Here is an 8,353-nt window from a genome sequence, read left to right as displayed (position 1 = left end):
AATCTCCTCCTACAGTGAATTGAGAAGCATGTTGCCCAAGTGTGGGTTATGTTTGTAGGCATTGATATGTTATACTACCTCCATCCGAAGGCTTAAGGCCTTTTTTCCGAAGTCAAACTATGTTAAGTTTGACTAAGTTTTAACAAAAAATATTAACATGAAAAGTACAAAATCAATATCATTAGATAGATAATGAAATATATTTTCATATAGTACCTACAAAATATCATATTTGTTCATATTTTTTTTAAAAGTTTGGTCAAACTTTACTTCGTTTGATTTTCTGAAAAAAATATAGGCCTTAAGCCTTGGGATGAAGGTAGTAGAGAGCTAGTGGGTGGGTAATCAAGTGTTACCGACAATTAGGATATGATATCATTCAACAAAAGTAGCTCATGCAAGCCTTATAAGCAGGTAGAAGGGGGTTAGGAACCTCGCAACCAAATTACCATAATAATCCGGCAGCTAAGTGGTTGTAACGTACCTATAATTTGGCAAGTAAGTCACAATAATTTGGGTATTACTCACGAGAAAAAAACATATCAGCATATGATCTACTTTTTAAGATCTCATCGCGACTACGCCAATGGTAGAAAACTATTAGCAATCCACTATGTGGTTTGAGAGATAAAAGGTATTAAATACTTCAAACCAAGAGAGAATCTTTTATGATAACATACTTGGGGCACGTCAAATTGGGTGATGTCAGCCTTCCCTTACGCTTGCCACGTTAGATTTTTGCTTAGTTGGAGGAGAGAGAATGAAGAGAGAGAAGATTGTCTTCCCTTAGCTAAGGGATTATATCTCTTATAAAATAAGAGAAGGCTATTTTCCCCGTTGTACGACTTGTCTTTCCTTAGTCACATAATTTCCTACTAAAAATAATTAATTACTATTTATTGCAAGGGATGACAATAAGAGATAATGCATTGTAACGATTATATTTATCATCCTCTCTAGATGACATGACTGCTAAGAGAAGACGTAACTTCCCTACATGCCCTTACATGCATGCATTAGTGTCTTTCATTTGCCTGAGGAAGACAGCGTGCCTTGCAAGGTTAATGATACCTTGTCATGTCTCTTAACTAAAAGGTATTACTCTCTCCGATCCATAATAAATTTCATGATCGTATTTAAAATTTAAACCAAAGCACGACAATTATTATGGATGGGAGGAAGTACCATAAATAAAAGCTAAATAAAGCAGAACTTTTCTTGTCTTGTCAACGGAAAAATACAAATTTTCTAGTTTTCTTTCTTTTTGCCCATCAAACAAGGAAAACAATAAGAAAATCGAATGGGTATCATGGGCTACCCGGCCTTCGGACTGGGCCAACACACAATATGAACAAAGGCCCAAAGTTTGATCAAGCGCGATGAGATACATGAAAAAAATACAAATATTTGGCTTGACAACCGGATTCCTAAAGTATGTCGAGATCACTTCGGCAAATATATATATACCAAGGCTTAACTGATCCTGCTACTTGGAAGCTCATGCATGCAATGAATCCCATCTCTTTAGCCCCTGATCTTCATCTTGATATAAGATCAACGTGGTGTCCGACTGCCTCGAGGTGAGCTAAAGATGGCACGTCGATTGATATGTTATGATTCAGAAGGAAGTCGAGTTTAGAAATTCTTCTTTTAATGTAGCTTCTTTTAGTCATGATCTCAGAGAGCCTAATGGGGATAAATGGCCGGTATATATCTAGCCATTAGAGACGCCTGGTATCCCTTGTATTCCCCTGAATTTGGTTATTGAATAAAGCTCCCAGTCTACCCAAAAAAAAGCCCATCTCAGGAACATCCTCCCTGACCTTGATGAGCGCCTCGCAGCAAAATTATCTGAACATCAACCGGCCAGCTGGCCGTCTGTCTGGCACGAATTCAGTGGCAAGTTCACAGAGGGAGATAAAAAAGAAGCGCACAATCAGTCAGTAAATCACACGGCCACAGCCGCAGCCAATGATCACACATAGCTCTCGGAGCGAGACGTGCCGAGTCCAAGTGCATGCACATCTTCGTCGTCTAGATCGAGCCTCTCGTGACCTCCCTCTCGTGACGTCGGTGCTCGGTGTTACCCACTTTGCTTCGTCACAGCCATAGGGCATAGGGGGATTGGCTCATCGCTTGGCCTGGAGTGGCTCGGCAGAATTTGTGGACATCGTTGCACAGTGTCATGCAATAGCTAGCGCCCGTGATTTATATCTGAAGATTTTGATCTCTCCGAATTCCGCCAATTGTCACAGGCATATTCAGGACATTTAGCTGAAGATTTAAATGACCACACAATTTAGCGGGAGTATGTAAGAGCTGCTTTCCTACTCGAACCAGCATCGGTACCACGGTATCCATCCGATGTATGGTGTGTGCTTTCATTTAGCTAAAACAGAAAATGCGAGTGTGATCACAAAGATCAGTTAGTAAGTACTACTCACTCAGAAATTTCTTTTCTTTTTGCGAATATTTCACCAACCTATTAATAATCATCAACAACAGTATTAAGATGCCTAAAATTAATAAAAAAATACAAATAGGTCAGTGGACCACCTAACGACGACTACAGACACTAGCGCAGGTTGAAGGCGCGCCGCCGTACTCGCCCCTCCATCACCGGAGCCAGGCAAAAAGCTTGTCGTAGTAGAGTTTGTTGTAGTAAATAGACGGAAAGTCGTCATGCTAAGGCTCCAAAGAACCAGCGCACCACAGTAGCAACCATCGCCAATGATGACAACTATAAATCGAAAGAGACTGACCTGAAATCACACAATCGAACACGTAAGACGACCGGATCACGGGAGATTCGTCAGATACACAACTCCGCACGCCCTCCGTCGGCGCTAGATGCATCACCGGAGCGAGGCTAGGACGGGAGGACGTTATTCTGACTTTAGAAAATAGTCGTCGCCTCACCATCCGGAAGAAGACACCGAAAATAAACTAAACGAAGAACTGAAACCTTCCGCCAGCGAGAGGCCGCGGTCCGCCAAATCTCTAAGGCCCCAAGGTCACCGGAGGCGGAGTGGTCGGCAGCGTCACCGACGAGAGGGATGAAACCCTAGATGGGTTTTAGAGCCGCCTCCTGATCGCCTTGCTGTCTTTCTCTTCCCCTTATCTGTTTAAATTTCTGAAAATGAACTTTTAGTAAATTCTGAGTGGTTGTCTGCAACGTGGCTCTTCGTGCACGTATCATTTCCATCACCTGCTGTTCTTCATCCCGGAGAGGACAAGAGGTGACCATCGCGTTATTTCCATCAAATCTCCGATCGTATTCGCAACACTGCAAGTTGCAACCGTGCAGCATAAATGAGATGGATCTTTTGCCAATTAGTAATTGATCCTCTCCAAGCAAGAATAGTCAGCCTATTTTAGTATCACTTGTGGACAAAACTATTTGAGAAGTCGATATTGGTAGAGGGATGCTCCTTTCTCCTGTCACAAAATAGATACTCCGTTCCAAATGAAGTTATATTACTATTGGAATGGCTGGAGTAATGGATTGGACATGTCTTAGGTCAAACTTTTAATGAATACATTATATTATACTTAAAAATCAGTGATCAAAGATACATGTTAAAGACCATGCCAATAAAACATCATATATTATAGTATGTGTGATACGGAGGAAGTCGTAGCTAGCTAGCTGCAAAGGTTTTTTTTTTTTAAAAAAAAGGAAAGGAAGGAAACATATCCTACTTAAGATTCAAAAAAAGAAAGAAATCCTACTTAAATGATTTCGATACTATGTTTCTTTTTACGGGAAATCTAATATGTGAACATCTCAGGGAATAAAGGCTGGCGTGCATTCTGATCTACTTGGTTATGCCGAAAAGAAGAGAAATTACAAGAATCAGCTATCGGTTGTGTGGCTAGAATTTATTTCCTTTAGTCTACCGGGGATCCGATCCAGACCAGTTTTGAAGCCCTTCTATGTCTAAAAAAGACTATTGTTTTAGTCATCCGTGAAGCTCCGTGATTCTAGGTATTGTGCGAGTTTGTGTTTTTGTGTTGTACTTAGTGCTTCTCTCGATTAAAAATGATAGAACGAATAAGTGAGAATTGCGAGAGGAGGAAACCCTTTTCCATGTTTTCCAAACATAATTTGTGCTTACAATGTGGTTCTTAATGCAAGAATTTTCTATAGTTCTTCCACTTGGGGAGGAGCCACTGCGACATTCCATTAATTTGCAATTTGTTATTTCTAAATTGTTATTGAAAACATCGAGATGCCACCAAGCCAAGAAGAATTATTCATCATATGATTATAAACATTCACCAGAAAATAACTATTTGTAAAACACTTTGGAATAGGGGGGAGTGGTGTTTTGGAACATGGGAGCATATGCTCCCTCTATTTTGAAATTCATCTTACACATATTTTGAATTTCAAAAAAATTGAAACGAAAAATTCACACGTACATCTTCACGTGCTACACGCTCACAAAGTTGTTTCATAAAAAATGAACTTGTCACGTGACGTGTGCAAAAAAGACAAAACTTAGTGCTAAAAATAATGATTTTTACAAGATAAATTTTCTCTTTTTTACATAGACCATAAAAAATATTGATTATTCGTGAAACTTGTCGAATGCACATATATTACGGAGATGTACATGTAAATTTTTTTTTCAAAATTTCTCAACAACTCGAAATATAATTTTTTAGTATAGGGAGCATACGCACCCGGGAGCCGAATTGAATTTCCCTTTGGAATAGTCACTATTTTTGCAAAATATTGTCCGCATCTCACCGCAAGTTGCAACCATCCATAAATGGGTTTCACTTACCAACTAATTAGGTATATAATTGGTTTTCTGGAAGCACAAATGGCATCACTTGTGGACAAGAAAATTCGAGCTATTCGATCCGCTAGCTTCCACCTTCCCTAGCCACATTAAGGTCTCCCTCACGAGTCACAAGTCACGAGCATATGCGATATCCAAAACTCGAGACCCCATAGCAGAGCACCGGCCCGCGGAACCAAGTAACCACACTAATTAGTCTAACTTTCCCCCCTTGGTCATTCGTGAAGCTCCATGACTCTAATCTAAATGTTGTGCGAGTGTGTGTCTATGCTCATGTCATACACTCATACTTATTGTTTCTCGATTAGAAAGATAGGAGGAATAAGTGAGAATCGCAAGGAGGAAACATGTTTCTATGTTTTCCAAACAAGATTAGTGCAAGAGGGCAAGGTTGTTTCACAGTTAAAAGCGTTTTTTACAAATTAATTTTGAGTTGCTACAATGTGGTTCTTCATGCAAGCATTGCCCGTCGATCTTCCTTGTGGAGAGGAACCAACACGGAATCTATTCTTTTGCGGTATAGTTTTGTTACTTTTATGGTTTTAATATTGAATTGTTGATGTAATATTCCGCGGGGTGAACACATAAAAAATGTTGCCATGTGGCAACGATCCAACATGGCAGTTGTCATCTACCATCGTTCCATAAATTGGAAGGTTGACAACTCATTTGCTCCATGTGCTAATATCTGAATGTTCACCCAATATTATTTTTCTATTTCTAAGGGAAGTAAAATATCAATTTCTAAGTCGGTCATAAGAACGATGAGATTCTTACGAGTACAAAATGATGAGGAGATATTTATCACATAACTATTTCTAAGACACTTAGGAATACTCGCTCCTTTTCGTGTCGTGTTGTAGTTCAAATTTGATCATAAACAATGACAATAGTTATGAAACTGATGGAATAGTTAGTATAGTTGATTTTCTGGAATCACAAACATTACTATTCGTGGACAAGAAAATTCGAGCAACTCAATCAGGTAGCTGCCACCTTCCTTAGCCACGTAAAGATCTCCCTGACGAGTCACGAGCATGAGACGTCCAGAGAGCTTGAGACCTGATAGCAGAGCTAGCACCGGCCGGCCGAACCAAGTAAGTAAGTAACCACTGGGCAGTACTGGCTAATCGTAGCCATACATGTTGAGAGATCTAGGGCTTCCTGCTGATCTCTATCCCCTTCTTTAATTTCCAGTTCCATCTCGTCACGAGCAGAGACGATCGAGCGCTCTACCGACTCGTCCGCTCCACACGTATCTGCACTTTACCGTGCGCGGCCAGGTGGATGCATACGTACCCAAACCCTCGGCTGTATATAAACCTCGCCTGCCTCCTTCTCATTGATTCAACTCACAGTTGCAACCGATCAAAGCACACTACCCAGTAGCTACAGCTCTCGAGTTAGTTGTGTTTGCTTTTGTTAGAGATACAGGTTTCTTGCATCAAGCTAGCTTCATCAATGGCGCCCAACGGTGACGCGGCGGTGGCGCCGGCGACCGCACCGATCGAGGCGCGACCGAAGCAGCAGCAGAGGCCGCGGAGGATCTCGATGGAGGGGCTCCAGCGCGCCATGTCCGACCTGGCCCTGGAGTTCACCAAGAAGGTGGTCGTCCTGGACGCGGCGGCCAGGCTGCCGGCCGTGTCGGAACAGGTGGACGACGCGCGGTGCGAGTGCTGCGGCATGACGGAGGAGTGCTCCGCCGAGTACGTGCGGCGCGTGCGGGAGCGCTACTGCGGGAGGTGGGTGTGCGGGCTGTGCACCGCCGCGGTGAGCGCCGAGGCGGACAGGAGCGGGACGGCGACGGAGGAAGCCCTGGCGGCGCACATGGGCGTGTGCGGGCGGTTCAACAGCCTGGGGCGCGCCAACCCGGTGCTCATGCAGACGGAGGCCATGAGGGAGATCCTCAGGAAGAGGAGCCCCAGAGGCAACCTCACCAGGAGCTCCAGCTGCATCCCTGCCATCACCAAGGATCTCAACTGCACCAAGAAGTAGTTGATGAGGAGTATATCCAACTTCTTTTCCATCCGTTTGGGTTCAGACCAACGCAAAAGGATCGTGAAATCTACACGTAAAGCTAGTACCAATGTACAGTATGTAGTGATATTAGTAAGCTTTCGCTGAAAAGAAGAAGAAAAAACATTCAGATAGCAGCTCTCGTTCAGAACAAAGGAATCTTGTCCACGTGTCAAGTTTTGTGTATATATATATTGTACATACTACTTACGTATGGTATTTGAATTAAGTGTTGCAAGTGTATGTTTAATTTGTTTATTGTCCTATTTGCTCTTCAGGCTTGTATCATCACATAACTGATGACTAACTGCAAGCACATGTTTTGATGGATAAAAGTGATATACATGTTTTGTATGTTAATTATCTTTTCTTCAAATATGTTCCACCATAGTAGGCTTTTCACGCCACTTCAAAACATGTTCAAACTTGCTCAAAAAAGTCCACTAATTATATCCAATATTTAGTGAAAAGTGCTCATGTTGCACAAACAAAGAAGATTAAATATAACGTGTTAACTTGATTTTTTATGCAAGCCAAAAAAGTAGCAGTAAGAAATTATATAGTAAAAAAATGCAACCTAAACATTTTATACACCAGCCATCAATAGATTGTGTATTAGCGAAACACATGATGCTACAATTTTAAAGAAGAAGAATTAAGAAAAGCAATTTTAAAAAAAATTCCCTCATCCCAGCACCAGCCAATCAACGGCCACCGGAATAGAAAGTTGGCCTATGCATGATACAACAAGAGTATTTTTTGGTTGTTCTTTGTTTCTCATTTTGTTTTTCTCGTACATACATTCTGAACTTTTTCTAGTTAATGGGCCATGTAATTTGACAATGGGCCAGTGAAAGGCCAACCCAAGAATGAACAAAATGGGTAGATAGTGCACTTTTTTGCTAAAATAGGTGGATATCACACTTCTAGTAAGAAATGCAGATAATATTTTATACGATATAGTCTCATAGGTTGTAGGCTCCACATTTGCGGTTTGTCTTCTGGTGTTTTATGTACTTTGCGATCTTTGCACCGATGGTATAACAATCAATTGGCGTTCGACAGACTACCTTACATAGTGTATGTACCGGTCATGAAGCGCTTGAACTTCGGAGCAAGCCCCCACCCACACCCCCTCTAAAAGGGGGTCATAGTTACCAACCTAGTCGGAAACGATGCTCTCTCAAGCTAGAGTTACGTGTTTATATAGGATAGGAAAAGACCCCTACCATTCCTATAATATAGGGTGGTGTACTACACCATTCCTATACCGTATGATACGTATAGTCTAACATCCTCCCATTAATCTAAATTGGACAGAGGTTTAGATTATGCCTGAACTCATGAAGTCCTCTAACTGGAAATGCTTTAGTAGGTCCATCAGCAACCTGATCTTTTTTAGAGACAAACCGAATGGCTAGATTAGCAAATCGTTTCCGAACAAAGTGATAATTAATTTTAATATGTTTTGTGAGTGCACGAAAAATGGGATTTGTAGACAAACGAACCACTCCTAAATTATCACA

General features: G+C 41.5%; 1 pseudogene; it reads left to right on the top strand.

The window, feature by feature from the left end:
• Positions 1-6,248: 6,248 nt before the first annotated feature.
• LOC124668659 lies at positions 6,249-7,091 on the top strand (annotated as a pseudogene).
• The last annotated feature ends 1,262 nt before the right edge of the window (positions 7,092-8,353 follow it).

This window comes from Lolium rigidum, chromosome 6 (genome assembly GCF_022539505.1).
Source record: "Lolium rigidum isolate FL_2022 chromosome 6, APGP_CSIRO_Lrig_0.1, whole genome shotgun sequence".
Classification (NCBI taxonomy): Eukaryota; Viridiplantae; Streptophyta; class Magnoliopsida; order Poales; family Poaceae; genus Lolium; species Lolium rigidum.
Note: the sequence above shows the minus strand (reverse complement) of the source record. Positions and strands in the feature narration are given on the sequence as shown.